Below are 17,748 nucleotides of genomic sequence, written 5' to 3' on the forward strand. Positions count from 1 at the left end.
GTTCATTCGCCTATTTTTTTTTTGCCATTTTGTGTATGTGTGTATAATTTTTTTGTTTGCCGATTTTTTGTTTGTGTAATTAAAAATTCTATTGTTTCGTTTATTTGAAAGACAAATTAATTTCGTTTATTGTTTATGCAGATCATAATGGATGACTGCAAATTAATTGAATTTGTACGCGATTTCCCATGCCTTTATGACAAGGCAAACCGGGATTTTAAGGACGCAAATAAAAAAGTGCCGCTTGGAAGGATATAGCAGAGAATTTAGGTGTGGATTGTAAGTAAAAATGAATAATCTTATAATATGTGCGTACATAGGTATGATTATTCCCAATAGTGGCAGTAGCAGTAAGGCGATGGGGGAATTTACGAGAGCGTTTTAGTAAAGAGATAAGGAGCAGTAAAAACACTTCAGGAAGTGGCGCGTCTGATGGAAGGCAGTGAGTTTTCTTAGAGAGTCTTCAGTTCTTAAGAGCCCACATTATACCCCGACCGTAAGTATAATGGAATTACTTAACATGTTTGATTATGAACAAATTTTCTATTACAACAGAATGCGGCATAGCTCTCAAAATATAACCAGAAGTGTTGAAGGTGGCAAAAATACACCCACTTTTAGGGATGAATGTGCGTGTAGGGCTCGCCGCGAGAATTACAGTGCCGATATAAGTCCGTCATATCAAGTTTGAAGAAGAAAAATCAGGCGGTGGTGACAACGGTGCACTGAGATAGTCATGCAAGCTCAGATTGAGGAGAACAACGAAGCAGATATTGTGGAATACTTGTATGACAACCAGTAGGGTGATTGCCATTTTTGTAATTTTAAAACTAAAAGGCTGGCACTACAAATGGGTAATTGTTTACTTTAGCTCACAATCACTAAAACACGTCCAAAATGTCGGGAGGGATGTCAAAAGGCGGGCCTTGACCGCGGGATCAATGCGAAGGCGAAAAAAACATTTTGCTTCTATCAAAAGGTGTTCAGAAACAAACAAACAACCCCCCGGTTGAGCCAAAATCGAGAGCCTGATCCAACGCCGGGTACGCGATGTAAATTATTTCTGCGTAATTGTGGTCTACAACAAAATCGTCAAAAATACAACCACATGAAAATTTGAAACCGGTTTTTGAAAATATCTATTGCCTGAAATAAACTTTTTAATTTTCGCCTTGGATTATTTATACCGAGGTCAAAACCCGTCACCCGACACCTCTGCCAACAAATATGCCACGGGATGTTTAGTTGAGATTCCTAATGAAAGTACAAACTGTATGTATAAATGGATGTACAGTTTTGTTCAAAAAAGCAGTAGTAGAAATGATTGCAACATTTTATTGGTTATTTGTTTCTATAATTTAATTTTATTAATTTTAGAAAAAACTTGAATGTATTGTATAACGAAAACTGGATAAACCATTTTCAAAGACGTTTTCAAACAAATTAGAAAATTCCAGAAGCTTTTGTAAATCTTCATAAAAATTTCAAACTTTTTACTTGGATATTTTAGAACATTTTTTAGTATGGAGTTTTGTAGGTTGATGAATTTTAGTCTAACAAAGTGCAATTTTGAAGTCTGCCAAAATTCCCATTGACTTTTGACACACTTCAATATTGCACTTTGTTGGACTAAAATTTATTAACCTACTAAACTCCATACTCAAAATTTTTTTTAAATTCCAAGTAAAAATGTTTAATTTTTTATGAAGATTTTCAAAAACTTATTGAATTTTCTAATTTGTTTGAAAACTTTTTTGAAATTGGTTTACATAGTTTTCGTTATACAATACATTCAAATTTTTTCTAAAATTAATAAAATTAAATAAAAGAAACAAATAACTGATAAAATGTTGCAATAATTTTTGTATGTAGATATATTTGAAATTCCTAAGAAAGTACAAAATGTAGATTGAAAATCGAATTGTGATACATTAATTTCTTTATTTATTAATATATTATATGTTGTGTTGCATGTAACATGAAAGTTGACCTATCCTAATATAATAATACGTTAATTCGAGTAATATGGTGACTATTGAATTGTGATAATGTAACAAAGAAACACACATAAGAACTTAAATTTTTATAATAGTAGATTTGTAAACACCTGCGCATATTAATAGTGAAAATAGTTTTATTCGTAACATATATTGATGTACAGTTGCGAGCACTAAAACAGCAGTGAAAATTACTGATGTATTTATCAGTTATTTTCTCCTTTTATTTATTTTCGTTAATGGTAGAAATAGCTTCAATGAATTGTATAACCAAACAAATGTAAATTTATTTCGCAAACATTTTCGGGAAAACGCGAAAATTTGAAAGGTGTTAAAAAATCTTCATGCAAATTTCAAACTTTTATTTAGAGTTTTCAGAATTTTCTTTAGTATGAAGTTTTGTAGTCCAATCAATTTTAGTATAACAAAGTGCATGTTTGAAGTCTCTCAAAAATCGCATTGATTTTTCCCAATTTTTTTTTTAAGAGTGTTTTAGATTTGGTTCCAAACAAAGAGTAAATATTTATATGGAAGGAAATCTAAAACACTCTTTGAAAAAAAATTGGCAAAAATTAATGCGATTTTTGAGAGACCTCAAACATGCCCTTTGTTATACTAAAATTGATTGGATTACAAAAGTTCATACTAAAAAAATTCTGAAAACTTTAATAAAAGTTTGAAATTTGCATGAAGATTTTTTAACACCTTTCGAATTTTCGCATTTTCCCGAAAATGTTTTCGAAATTAGCTTACATGTGTTTGGTTATACAATTCATTGAAGTTATTTCTAAAATTAACGAAAATAAATAAAAGGAAAAAATAGCGTTTATAATTCAGACTGCTAGTTTGTTCCCGATCTTGCAGGAGTTCCAAATAAGAACAATGAAAAACACTTACACGTACGATGCAATGTTGTTTTATTTCCTATGGGAACAATATGACGTACATAAAATGTTAAATACAAATCACATAACATTAAAATTTAATCTTACGCTTTTGTGCGTGCTCCTGCTGCTGATACGACCGAGAACTATAATTTATTTTAAGGAAATAAAATGGAAAACGGTGCCGTTTCGCCAGGGTTGCTAAATACGGGCAATGTAACTCAACTACGCACGGTCGCAATTCAGAAGCAGGAGGGCGCATTCACACTGCGTTGCCAATATAAATTCTCCACAACACTGCTATTGTCGTATTCACAGCTGTATGTGTTATTACTGATATTCATTTAAAATATAGCATAATCTATAACAAAAATCTAATACGTATATAAAAGTTTCAAAGTTTACACATTGCCAGAATTGATTTTTAGGTAATCTTTGAGTATGCAGCTTTGTTGCCTATTGGTTAGTAATAGCTCAAACGTAAATTTTTGTTCATGCATTAGGGGATGAAAATTTAACACTTTCTAACTTGCACATTATTATAACAAAATTGAATAAGAAACAAAGTTGCATACAAGAGATTTTTTAAAAGTTCTGCTCAAAAAGTTTCAAAGTTCGTGACGGGTTTTTAAAGTTATTTATATGAACTAAATTTGCGTATTTATGAAAGTGCAGACTTTTTTCATTTTCCTTCAAAATTTTGAATTCAATTTTTCGTTTTCCGGCAAAATATTTAAATTGAATTTTGCACTTTCCATTTTATACTAAATATTAATATGCGTAAACACTAAAGTGCATAACTATAATAAGAATGCAAAATACAAACTTTTTGGTATTATATTATGCTCTATTTAATATACACGAAGCAGAATTGCAATTTTTACCAATTTTTTATTTAGTGAAATTATTTGAACTAACTTTATATATAAAAAACCATAATATATGTTTTAAAAATATATGAAGTATTGTTTCAATATCGTTCTTTACTGTATGTATACAGAAAAAAATGAAATAAATTATATTATTCTATGTTAAAATAATTTGAGAAGCTTGTGATTTTGTAGCAGCATTGTGTTTGTGCAGCAGCAATTGTTGTTGCTTTGTTTTGTTGTGTATCGCCTTCCGCCTAAATGATCTATAAGGAGGTAGTCAAAATGTGAAATAACTTCTAGACAAGTGTATATAAGTTGCGTTCTTACCTCCTGAAATATATTACTCGATGTGATTTTGAAATGCTACTGCACCATCGGTCATAAAGTAGTTGGTAAGGTATTCCCAATACTCGTATGTACTATTTCGGCCCCTTCTTCGAAATGAGTGTACTGTCCGCAGCGGACCTCCACAAGTTCTTAGTTCGTTCCTCCATTCTGCACCCGCCCCTTCTCCGCAAGTGTAGTTTTCTGGGCAATACCACCGACTAGTATCGTGGAACATAATGAAATTATGCAGCACTAAACATGCGAAACGATTTTTTCCGCATTTTCAGGATAAAACTCCATTTTGGCTTTCAATACTCTCCATCGCGCAGTCAAAATTCCAAATGCGTTTTCTATAACGCGGCGGGCCCGCGACAGTCTGTGATTAAAAACTCGCTGTTACCTTGTCGTATTCTTTCCCGGATATGGTTTCATTAGATTTTTTTTTAAGCGAAATGCACAATCTCCAACGAAGAAATGCGGAAAGGGTTGTGGCGATAATGGAAGAGGAGTATCTGGTGGAAGTGGTAATCGATTTTCCAACAGATCTTCTCCAAACCTTAATGCATGAAAAATGCCTCCATCTCTTTGACTTCCATAAGCTCCTACGCTTACAGCGGTAAACTGGTATTTAGCATCGCATGCTGCCAACAAGACGATGCTGAAAAACTTTTTATAATTGAAAAACAGTGATCCTGACTTCGGAGGGCATTTTATAGCAACGTGATTTCCATCAATAGCACCTACACGATTTGGCATATTCCACTTTTGGGAAAGTCAGTTGTTATATCTTTTTATTGCTGCTCTGTGGGTTCACTTAAATATATTGGGGAAAGCGTTTTCCACATAGCCTCGCAAGTCTCCAACACAATCATCCTCACAGTGGCTCCAAGCTATTTTTTGAAAGGAATACCATGTGCCAAGTACCTAAAAATAATACTAATTAATACAATATACGATGCTAATATCTGAAAATTTTTTACTGAAGTGTAATGGATAAACGTTCTTCCACACCAAGAAAATTAGGTAATAGTCTAGTTGAGGGGTCGACTGCTAATACGCTACCAAAAATATCGAGAGAGGTGTCAAACGACGCGTCTTGACATCAGTATTAATAATCCGAAGGCGGAAAATAAAAATATTAACTCGTTCAAAAGATATTAACGAAAAACCGAAAAAAGACCCGCGGGTACCTCCGAAACCGGGGGTGGGATCCATATTATTTTGCGCAGAACACCTTTCTGCGTTGGCGGTCTTCGGCCACGCTTATAAAAAATAACCCTGGGCTACGCCATGCCAAGTCCGGGTGTGTGGTATAACCGTGGCTACCGCCACGGTGATGCACAATTTTTCTTGTGTGTACAAACACAACAACAAACACATGGAAATCGCCATCTTCAACTGCAAATATCTCCGGACAGAGATACAATTTTTCTTTTCCGCCTTAGGATTATTGTTCTCGAAATTAATACGCGTCTTTTGACACCTCACTCGAAATTTTTGGTCAACTAGACTTTTACCAAAAATCATTGCTCTCAATGCCGAGATCAAGCAATTGGTCGACCATCAGACCAAAAGGTAAGAGCACCTCAGGATATGCAACCGCTTTGCTGGTTTTGGTATATATGGTCAACCGTCAATCCCTAACAGATCCTACCAAATATAACGACAGAGTATTAATGCACTTCCCACGGCAGCCGGTTCTAAGCACAAAAAGGTTTTGTGTGGCAGTTTCCGTGTTTTATTTGAAGATAATTACGGTTAAGTTCACGTCCTTGCACTCAAATATATATACAAAATCTTCGCCTATATGTAGTGCTATATTTAATTAAATCTGTAAGAATACCGAAATCCTTATTAATTTGTTAAACTTTTAATATGTGAACAGCTCACATTGAGATACGTGTAGATATGGGGCTTTATTCACCACCTAATTATTTCACTATGTAGATATGCACCCAATTTGTTGCAATATTAATAAAAATACTATTAAAAATGTTTCTTTTACTTTATTTTGATTAAAAATTACCAAATTTTGCAATCACTTTGCACAATCACATTTTATAAACAAAACATTCGCAGCTCGTGACAGCAATGGTCAGCTGTTTACGGTTATGGCATCATTAATCGATCACAATAGAGATGGTTATGGATATGGGTATGGTTACGACTATGGCGTTAGGGTTAAGGAAGTTTAATTTGGCTTTAAGACGATATTTGGTGACCAAGTTATTGGTAACGATTAAGTAATCGATTAGGTAACGGGTACCTGTCTTGTAGGCTTGTTGGCTGATTTGTACAGCAATAACCCTACAAGACAGGCACTCGTTACCTAATCGATTACTTAATCGTCACCAATAACTTTTTCACCAAATATCGTCTTAGGGCCGTTTTCTCGACTGCGTGCTAAAATTTATCTCTTCTTCAAACGAAATTTTGTTTTCTGTAGTGCTTGTGTTGTTTATTCCGTCGACAAATTTAACAGGCAGCCCATCTGGCCTTTAAAATTTATCGGTTCGAAAACCACAAAACAGCTGATTGTCAAGTGAATTTATTTTTATTTCGAAAAAAATTTAAAAATAAATAAAATACAAATTGCTATGGAAAGCCGGCGTGCGTTTTAATTGCATGCACTGGAAGAAGCATATGAGGAAACAAGTGAGCGAACTATAGCCAAGAGGACTTTTCGCAACCGCTTGGATTATTTTCAAAAATCAGGACAATTTTTACGAACTTCAGACTAACAATATTATAGCAAAATAAAGTGGGCTACAAAAGTGTGTACTCTAAAAAAATCTAAAAAATTTAAGAAAAAACTTGAAAATTTTCATCAAAATTGGTAGAATTTTTGCGAAATTTGCCTAACTTTTTCTAATATATTTTACAATTAATCTATTAGATCTTGATCCATACTTGTATAGGAAATTAGTTAAAATTATTCTACTGAGGCTAAAGTTGATAAAAATTGCAAAAAACTACCTGTACGCAGACATATGCTTCCTAGTGTATTAAATACAAGTTTGCATTTTTTAAACGTTCTACATTTTATCAGAAATATAATGGTCTTTCTCTCAGCCAATATACGGTGTTCCACAAAAGTCTACGTACAGCAAAATTTTTATAAAAAATCACTTTTTTTTCGGGGGATACAATTTGTTTCATAATTTATTAATATATTTTTGTAGAAATATTGCCACCACAAATTTTAGAGGATTCTTTAGAAACAAACCTAAGAAGCGATGGAGACTCAACTGAGAGGACGGTTTTAATAAACAACTACTTCGAAAGGTACGTTTTAAATATAAATTTTATTTATTAAATTTTTAATTCAAGTTCTTTATTTATATATATTTACAGGTTATCAAATCCAGCCTAACAAGTTATCATGTACAGCGATCAAACAAAGAGCGGAGGCAATTTTCATTAAATTTCGTCAATAAAATTCTCCACTCCTATAATATCGACAGTATCAGAAGCAACTTTTATGAATTTTGTAGCCGAAGCTATGCAAACAAGTCAGAAAAACTTCGTGAAAAAATGCCATAATTTGAGAATAACAGGTTTTGTTTATTCGTTGTATGAAAATTATGTTGGAAGAAAATTAGCAACTCCATCGGCGAAAAAAATTATCAAAATAAAGCAGTGGCCCACAGCGTTTTGAAACCTGCACTTCCTTGAAATTAAATTCAATGGACTACAAAACTGCATAAATTTTCGTAAAACTTTCTCAAATAATGGAATTTTTTCACGAAGTTTTTCTGACTTAATTGCATAGTTTCGGCTACAAAGTTCATAGAAGTTGTTTTTTCAATCGAAGTCGCTATTCGTCGTGAAGAGCGGAGAATTTTGCTAACGAAATAGTTACATATCATTAGCTTAATTCACAAAGCCCATAACAAAAAGATTTGGAAACTGCTTTTTTTCGCTTAAAATTTGGTAATAACCAAAAGTACCGCAGTTACGCCTCTTTTAAAAAGTGAACGTGAAAAGAAAATGCTTTTTGCTTCTCCTGTAACATTTTAAATTTGTTGTTTAGGTCCTTTGTGAATTAAGCTAATGATACAACTTCTATGAACTTTGTAGCCGAAGCTATGCAAACAAGTTAGAAATATATACCAGTTTCTATATTTAGATTTTTTTTTGGGTTTATTTTTAAAGCTATTTTGACATTGAAGACATATTTTTCAATTAAGTTTTAAATTTAAGCTCAATAAAATTAATTTAAACTCATGTATTTTGAATGGTTTCAAAGGTTTCGAATTTATGTAAAAAAATTTTAAAAACTACTTAAACCGGTGAACGGTTTAAAATTTTGGCTTACCGTGATGACAATTGGGTTGGAGAAGTTATAAATAGCGCTGGCATCCCGTCCAGGCCTACATATTGTGTAATGATGGATTTTTTTTCATAATAGTAGTAATTAGTGAAAAAGTTTGTTTTGTTTCAATTTATGCACTAAGTACTTATTGTCTATTCACAGCAAGTCTAAATTGCATAATCCAATTTTTATTTAAATTTCTTTTAATATATTGTATCTCTTATGAAATTGTATCTCTTATGGGCGAATAGTCATTTTATACGAAGCTGATGAAAGGTACAATTTCATTGAATAACTTACACTAACATTTACCATTACCAATTAAAAAGTGAATGAAAATAAAATGTTTTTTGCTTCTCCTGTAATATTTTAAATTTTTTATTTAGGGCCTTTGTGAATTAATCTAACTATATGTATGTATTCATAATGTAGATATAAATAGATATGCTTTGTACATTCAAACAGCCTTTTTTCTAAAATTTAATATTCAGTCTCGATTTTGCTCTAGTTTCTAAAATGTAAAATATACACTGGTTGCCACATAAAGAGAAACATTTTATTTTTAAAAATAATTGCATAGCCATAGCTGAGTTTTTAAAACCAAGGCATTTTTTATATAAACTATAAGATAGGACATGAAGGAACACTTGTTGAACTATAAGAATAAGCCATACAGTCGTCGATAAATAACTTAAATAAAAGAAAAAAAGATGAGTTTCCTGAAATGAGGATAATAAAAAATATAATAAAATGAGTATTGCATTGTTATCGTTACGGAATTCATTGTGCTTACATTAAATTATTGTTTCACTCTGTTGTTGTTGTTGTAGCAATGCTCGCCCCACCTAATAGCCGCGACCGATCACAAATTGTCATCAATATCCTCTAACGGGAATCCAAGGAAACTTGCCGTTTCAACAGGGGTGGACCATAAGGAAAGGGGTGTTCGAGGCGTTGGTTCCACATTACAATTAAAGAGATGGTTGGTGTCATGTGGGGACACATTGCAAGCGGGGTATACATTTTGTATGTCGGGGTTGATTCTGGATAGGTAAGAGTTTAACCTGTTACAGTATCCAGAACGAAGTTGAGCAAGAGTGACACGCGTTTCCCTGGGGAGTATGCGTTCCTCTTCCGCGAGTTCTGGATATTTTTCTTCAAATACTGGATTCACCGGGCAATTCCCGACATAAAGGTCCGACGCCTGTCTATGGAGTTCACCAAGGACCTGCTTGTGTTTTTTCGCTTCATACGGCTGGGTTCTCAGGTGCCGTATTTCCCCAAAATGCTTACGGAGATGACTCCTTAGGCCCCTAGGCGGTGCTGGTTCGTCAATCAGATGTCTGTTGGGATGCCCAGGTTTCTGGGTATTCAACAGAAACTGTTTGGTCAGCATCTCATTTCTCTCCCTGATGGGGAGTATTCTCGCCTCATTATGCAGATGGTGTTCTGGGGACATAAGAAGACAGCCTGTGGCGATTCTGAGAACAGTATTTTGGCAGGCCTGTAGTTTCTTCCAGTGGGTAGTTTTTAGGCTTGGCGAACATATGGGTGACGCGTAGCACGTAATCGCTAATGGCTAATTGCTTTGTATGTGGTCATGAGCGTTTCTTTATCTTTTCCCCAGGTACTGCCAGCAAGGGATTTGAGGATTTTATTACGACTCTGAATTCTCGGAACAATTGGGGTTGCGTGCGCACCAAAATGTAGATCCTGATCAAACGTCACACCCAAGATTTTGGGGTGTAGGACAGTCGGTAGCGTAGTGCCATCGACGTGGATGTTCAATATGGTCGACATTTGGGGCGTCCATGTTGTAAATAAGGTCGCGGAAGATTTAGTCGGTGACAATGCCAGGTTTCGCGAGGCGAAAAAACTGGAGAGATCAGGGAGATATCCGTTTATTTTATTGCATAGCTCATCGATCTCTGGGCCTGGGCCTGTGGCCATTATTGTGCAGTCATCGGCGTAGGAAACGATTGTGACTCCTTCCGGTGGTGAAGGTAGCTTAGATATGTAGAAATTAAACAAAAGTGGGGATAGGACACCACCCTGTGGCACCCCTTCTTTAATTCTCCTTGGTTTTGATGTTTCGTTTCTGAATTGCACCGATGCCTGCCGACCACCCAGATAATTTGTGGTCCACCTTTTAAGACATGGGGAAGGGTAGACCCTTCCAGGTCTTGCAGTAACGAGCCATGGTTGACCGTATCAAAGGCTTTTGATAGGTGTAGCGCTACGAGTACTGTTCTATGGTGAGGGTATTGATTCAAACCGCAATTTATCTGGGTGCCAATGACATTTAGCGCGTAGGTAGTGCTATGGAGTTTTCTGAAGCCATGCTGATGAGGGGCTAGCTGCAAATGTGCTTGGAAATAAGGAAGCAAAATGGCTTCAAGCGTATTTGCCACTGGCGTAGGAGAGATATCGGACGATATGACTTACCTACGTTAGCTGATTTCCCAGGCTTTAGTAGCGGGACCACCTTGGCCATTTTCCATTTCTCGGGTATGACAAAGGTGGAAAGAGACAGGTTGAAGACATGCGCTAAATATTTGAAACCCTCTTTCCATAAGTTTTTAAGCATCGGCATGGCTATGCCGTCTGGGCCCACTGCTTTGGATGGTTTAGCGCGACCAATGGCGTCCTCAACCTCTCTAGCGGTGATTCTGATTGGTGACGCGCTGAATTTGTGCTTATGTGCGTGTCTATTGGCTCTCCGTCTATCTTTGTCGACCGTAGGATGCATTATATATTGTCGGTAGAAAGCGCTCGCGCATTTTTTCGCATCCGACAGCACCTTATCGCCAAAGGCGATGGAAACTTTGTCTTTGTGCTTAGTCGGATTCGATTGGGACTTTACGGTGGACCAAAGTTTACCTACACCGGTAGAGAAGTTACAACCTCTTAGGTGCTCTTCCCATTTCGCCCGCTTGTGTTCGTCCACAAGCAATCTGATGCGTTGGTTTATATCCCTTATTTGGGGGTCGCCTGGATCAAGTTGTCTTATAAGGTCGCGTTCCCTCGCTAAGCTCGCGGCCTCCGCCGGGAAGTGGGGCCGGATTTCGGGAATTCTCCCGGCGGGAATGAAATGTGCCGAGGCGGATTCAATGACCTTACGGAAGGCACGCTCCCCTTGGCGGGCATCAGTCGGGATAGGGAGGGCAGCAAAGCGGCTGTCGGTTGCAGATTTATATTCTCTCTCTTCTGCTGCAGTTCGAGTTCTAGCAACTAATTTTTTAATTGTAGATTCATGAGCTCTTGCTGATGCCTTTCTTCTGCATGAAGTTTATCCAGCTCATGCTTCTCCGCTGCTCTATCGTTTTCACCCTTATAAAACTCCTGTTGCAGCATCATTTCATTTTTCTTTTGTCGCAATTGGGTCGGGTTCCATGAAGCCCAATCGTGACCACTCTTCCCGCTCTCATCCAAATTAGTTGTCTGTAGAAAATATAAAATAGGTAAATTAGTGGATAATAAATACTGCTTTGCGGCTATAGAAAAACATATTTCAGAAACTAGTAATTTACTGTTTTTCCCCTAACCCCTATTCTTAGTCCTTATACCTCTCCCTATACCCTCTCCTTCTGCCTCTTACTAAACGTCCTGGTCGTTCCTCCCCCTCCATTTTTTAACCAACATAGCCCTGTACCTCTCCCGTACCTGTGAATCTTCTACCAATCTACTTTTTTTCCTAATATATTTGGATTTCTAAATATTATTTCTCACGGTTTGAGGGAATCCATCAATTCCACGTATGCAAGCATGTAAAGAGGTTTCTACGAACTAGCCACCTCTTCACATGCATGTGAATTAGTATCACGAAATACACCAGAAGGCGTTGCACAGCAAGCGGCTACTGTAAAAATGTAAGCGAACAAATAATCGAATTTAAATGTTCAATTAGCTCAATTCAAATAACTTACATTTGATATTTCATCTTCAATCGAGCCACTCACGCTCTCTACGGGCTCGTCCAATAAAATGTCTATATCCGCTAAAAGAAAGATCTCAAAAGTTTAGAATATACATGTGGATTCAAATGGCAAAAACTTACTCATATCAGCGTCATGCGGATTGCACATTCCAGACCCCGAAGTGTCTAGCATGGATGCAATCCTGAGGGATAAGTTGTCGACTTTGCTTGAGGAAGTACCACCTCCAGTGCGGTATTGCTCCCTCTTCTCTGAGGCTAGCTCATTTTTGGCTTTGCGCTTTAAAATGTCGTACCAGTCCCTAAGCGCTTTCCACTCCCTGTGGACACCGGTTTTTGCTGCAAATTGCGCAGCTAAAGTTTGCCAACTCTCCTCTTTCTGCCGCCATGTCACTGCATCCAACTTCTTATTTTCTACAATGTGCTTGTAGTCTTCCACCAGATCTACAAGCACAATTTCCTCTGCTGGAGTAAAATTTTTTCCGCGCTTTTTAATTTTCGGTTTTTGTTCTATTATTTATAAAATAAACACGCAACACAATTTTTTTAAATTTAATTTACTTGTTTTACAGCTGTTTTTGACAGTTCACTTTCCTTCTGTTCGTAGTCCTGCCACCTTTTCATAATTATTAAACAGCTTTTTAAATGTGCGTTGAGAAAATGAAATGGAGTTTATCGTATCGACGAATTTATCCGCCGGTTGACTAATGTTCACTTTAGCAGGCACTCGAGAAAACGGCCCTTAATGACTTTTACATTGCTGTCGTGAAAAAGGTAACGCATGCGCTCTCTCAAAATAGTGTACGTGTGACTCGCTTTCTCGCTCTTACCTATTGTGTTTTCGACATTCTTTCTCGCTCGATGTTATTTACATTTTTAGGTTATGTATGTTGTTTTCGTTATCGCTAACCAAAACATATGCAATAACAATAACACGGGTAACTGGCCTATCGGTTACCTTCTGTCAAATCGCTTTTCCCATGAATGAAACGCGTCCTTTATGTTCAGATAATATTTAATTATAAATAATTCATATATACAATGTTTTTTTACAGTTTAAATTATTCCCTTATTACTCTAGTGAACTTTACATATGTGTATATTGATATGTACAAGCTAATTAAGTACAATAACGTCTATTAATAGCTGTGCCATTCTGAAAATTTCGAAGCTCGGTGATGATGCTCAATTTTTCCTGCCCTGGTGGTGTTGTTCAACATCAGTTTGCAGAGCCATATGAGTTTTGTAGGGATAATACCGGAAGCCCCAATTCGTGCTATCAAAGTCGATTTACAGGTGATATTAATCCTTTGGTCCTGACCCTTTCCCATAGTATGCTTGTTAGCGCCTTATCTGTGGTACTAAAAAGGCGGGGGGATAGTTGTCGCAGTTTTCTCATAATTTGAGGAAATTTATGTTGTTCCTTCAGCTACAGCTGGAATATTTGGAATATTGCTATGCGCACATCCTCAAAATCAAATTACCTAGAATGAGAAAGAAACTAATATCAGTAAGGATAGATTAAAGTTTTTTAATATATTTAACCCGAAAAGTGTTCTATAAATAGGGCTCCACAATCAGCTCTTTTCTGAGAGACCAAAGGCACAAGGGACTCAAGGAGATTTCAGATAACTAGAATCAGGGGTACCCGAAGATACTTCGCTGTTGCATTCATAGAGAACACAACATTATAACAAAGGATAATTGATTGATGTTACGAAGGAAATTAGACGTGCTACAAAAACAAACAAATACAGATGACTGTTTAATTCAACAACACCAACAACAACAAATATTTAATTCATTATCCGAAGTTCTTGTATGGACGTGCAGTATGAAAAGTGCAAAGTACTGCTAAAACTGATTTCCCCGAGTAACCCGGGAACGAATTGATGTGACTACACCTATCCTTCTTTAGCAGCAGGGTCTAGAACCAGTTCCCTGTTGGACAGGAAAATAAACGTTTGGTTATCTCCAAGTTGACCATATGCTATTACAGAATATACTCGTTTGCTGCATCCGACCAGTACATCCAACTTTCCCAGATTTTCTGGGCTCAGCAAGGGTATCCTCCTAAATGGTGCATTTGTTGCACGCTGCTGCCTGGCCGCTCACCCAACAACACAAGACACGACGGAACTTTCCTTGGGACACCCAAGGTCACTAACGCTTCTCATGGCTCCAGCGGGTTAGGGGGCTTAGAGTATACCCGCGGTAGGCATGCCTGCGTAAGAGGCGATTAAAATACCAAATTGGTTCATGGGGTTGTGTAGCGCAACCCGTTCAATGGGTTGCCAGCGCAATATATAGCTTTTCCAACCCAATTGTGAACCTCACCTACCCGTGGCGAATTCTGTTTCTTTAACAGCCGAGGCTCTGGCGACCCCTTGTTCCTTATGGATCTACATTTGAAGGCGCTTAGTTAGCTGACATGGCTTACTTAAACGGTTGATTCTAAAGTAAAAACCAAAACAAAATATAGGTTAGGTTGCACTGGCGGGTTCATGACGACCTCACATAGACTGAATGAGTCCGTAGTGTTACCAGAAGTTTGTTTTAACGACCAAGCTAAGAACCCTATCAACAACCAGGACATGTTATAAAATAACCCCGTCCTCTTGACAAATACCAGAAGCTTCCTAGAACTTAAGCCACTTGCTGCTTCTAGATCTGACAGCTGTCAGCTGGAGTCTTAGCCTGGCAAGCGCAGGGGGCACGAGCACAGAACGTAATCGATCATTTCCTCCTCCAACCCGCACTTCATACATCTGCCATCACTGACCAAGCCTAATTTAAACGCATGTGACGCTAGAAGGTAGTGTCCAGTAAGAATACCCGTCATGAGTTTACAGTCTACAGTTTAATGATGGTGAAAATATAAGAATCAGTGTTTATGATAGACATATTTTAATTAATCTCTTACAACAACGTGATCGGTGGCTACATCGCCATGTAGATAGTGTGGTGTTCTACCTTGTATAAGCGTAGGTACTGTATGTGCTCAACCGTGCAAATGGACATAAGCAGTTACATTATTCACATAAACATAGCTTGTTATTTGTGCAGGCATCAATATGCATACATTGGTCCAGTTCGGTGTGCACCAGCCACTGGTACAAACACTTTTGAATGCATAGCTTTCATATAGATTGGATATCCAGCAGTGCTCCGGTTGTGCCAAAATGTAATGGGCTGCTTAGTTGTTGTTGTTGTAGCGATAAGGTTGCTCCCCGAAGGCTTTGGGGAGTGTTATCGATGTGATGGTCCTTTGCCGGATACAGATCCGGTACGCTCCGGTAACACAGCACCATTAAGGTGCTAGCCCGACCATCTCGGGAACGATTTATATGGCCACATTAAACCTTCAGGCCATCCCTCCTTCCCCACAACCAAGCTCCATGAGGAGCTTGGTGTCGCCAGAGCTTCGTCTGTTAGTGAAACAGGATTCGCCGCGGATAGGTGAGGTTGACAATTGGGTTTGGAGAAGCCGTATATTGCGCTGGAAGCCTGAAGGGTTGCGCTACACAGCCTCTTGAATCTGGTATCTTATTCGCCTCTTACGACAGGCATACCTACCGCGTGTATATTCTGACCCCCTAACCCGCTGGGGGAGGGCTGCTCAGTCTCTTGGTACGGCTGTATAAGTATGGGCGGGTGCAATGTATTACTAGTCTGCTCAAGATCGTATGGTACATAGATGGCTCGAAGATGTCAGAGGGGATTGGAGCCAGAGTTTTCGGATCCAGAGCCAAAATATCAGTAACTCTACAAGCACATCCGAGCATTTTCAAGCGAAAGTATTCGTCATAAGTTAGTGCGCTAAGCCGAACCTTCAGCGCTGATACCCCAATGAAACAATTGCCATACTCAGTCAGGCAGTCAGGCCCCACTAAAGGTATTTGCGGCGTTCGAAATAAAGTCAGCACTGGTCCTTCAGTGCTTAGAAAAGCTAAATCAATTAGGAGCACACAACGTAGTACTGTTGCCCTGGGTCCTAGGCCACAGGGGAGTAGAGGGTAATGAGCAGGCGGACTCAGTGTTTAGTTTATTGCGTCCCTCCCACAAATTGTCATCCTACAGGCAGATCCTTGCAGCGGGTATGCGCCATACTCTCCTCTTCCGGGAAGGTATTGACCCCAATCCGGGTCCTTCTCCTGACCCCGGTCCTGAGAAATGAGTTTGCTGCGTTTGCCGGAAAAGAATCTTTTTAGGACGGTCATATATAAGGGCCTGAAATATTTCAATGGACTTCCTAATCACATAAAAAGTAGTAATAACTTCAATACTTTTAAAAAAAATTTATTGGAGCATTGTAAAAACCTTCCAAAAAGATAAAGTTGTTCTCCTCTTATTTTTTACATGATATATCCGATACTGGAGCACGAAAAGGGAATGGTAATATTGGAAGCAGCAAAATACAATGCATCCGGCCCTAAGGAAAAGAAAATCGGTCGCCACCTGTAACTCCAGACAGTTCCAACAACTAATTTCGCTAGAATTCGGTATTTCCAGCTGATATTTACTGTTGCTGATCGGAATCACTCGCATTATATTAATATAACAATAAAATTATATAATGTGTAACAAAAATAACGAAAATAAGGCCAAGCAAAAGTTGGAGCAGGGGGGATTGGAAACACGTCCTTTTCAACCTCCCATTATATGTTGAGCTGTGCTAATCGGAGTCTTCATGCATTCCGACAGCGTCTTTACTACACAAAGTTGAGGGGTGATTGGATACACGTTATTTTCAATTTCCAACATCCAAAGACATGTTTAGCTGTGTTGATCGGAGACTAATACATTCCGACAGCTTAAAATACACATATAATTGAAAAATATAAGTTCCAAATTTTGTTGCCTTAAGCTGGGAGCACTGGAGGATTGGAAACGCGTCCCTTCCAACCTTCCTCAAATGAGTGGCTCCCAGACTCGTCTCTTTGTCACGCTAGTAAATATGCTGATCGGAATCACATGGCATTCCAACAGCATATTCAACAGAAATAAGTCATTATAACAATGAATTGTACTTGGTAGTTTAAGTTTTAGGCCTAAACTGCCGTAATAATAAATAATTAAATTAAAAAAATAAATACTCTTGTCAGTGTTTCACGTGCAAGGGATGGTTGCATCGGACAGGTTGCTCTGGGCTAGATTCCAAAATCCAGCGTCCTCGTAATTTTTATAAATCTTTTGTGGCTCTTGTTGTTCACGACCTCATTGCATTATGAGGAAATACGGCACCTGAGAACACAGCCGTATGAAGCTAAAAAACACAAGCATGTCTTCAGTGAACTCCAAAAACAGGCGTCGGACCTCTATGCCGGTGATTCCTGTACTCAAAGAACAAAACTAGCAGAGAAGGAAAGCACTCTCCCTAGGGAAACGAGAGTAGTCACTCTAGCTCAACTTCGAGCTG

The 17,748-nt window shown here is 37.8% G+C and overlaps 2 long non-coding RNA genes across 6 annotated transcripts; one reads left to right on the forward strand and one right to left on the reverse strand.

Annotated features, from left to right (window-relative positions):
* LOC137237027 (uncharacterized) lies at positions 1 to 1,619 on the forward strand. Of its 2 annotated transcripts, XR_010948765.1 has the most exons (4): positions 1 to 75; positions 142 to 279; positions 340 to 496; positions 556 to 1,617. It is a non-coding gene; the product is annotated as an uncharacterized lncRNA (long non-coding RNA). The 2 variants fall into 2 exon arrangements; XR_010948764.1 differs by having other exon boundaries at positions 45 to 279; positions 556 to 1,619.
* A 310-nt stretch (positions 1,620 to 1,929) lies between these two features.
* On the reverse strand, positions 1,930 to 6,179 carry LOC137237026 (uncharacterized). 4 transcript variants are annotated; one of them, XR_010948763.1, is made up of 4 exons: positions 6,107 to 6,179; positions 5,971 to 6,019; positions 4,081 to 5,911; positions 1,930 to 4,016 (listed from the first exon to the last, which is right to left on the reverse strand). It is a non-coding gene; the product is annotated as an uncharacterized lncRNA (long non-coding RNA). The 4 variants fall into 4 exon arrangements; XR_010948761.1 differs by having other exon boundaries at positions 1,931 to 4,016; positions 4,081 to 5,004; positions 5,061 to 5,911; positions 5,971 to 6,173; XR_010948762.1 differs by having other exon boundaries at positions 1,934 to 4,016; positions 4,081 to 5,004; positions 5,735 to 5,911; positions 5,971 to 6,173.
* Between the last annotated feature and the right edge of the window lie 11,569 nt (positions 6,180 to 17,748).

The sequence above is a fragment of the Eurosta solidaginis genome, chromosome 1 (genome assembly GCF_040869045.1).
Source record: "Eurosta solidaginis isolate ZX-2024a chromosome 1, ASM4086904v1, whole genome shotgun sequence".
NCBI classification, from domain to species: Eukaryota; Metazoa; Arthropoda; class Insecta; order Diptera; family Tephritidae; genus Eurosta; species Eurosta solidaginis.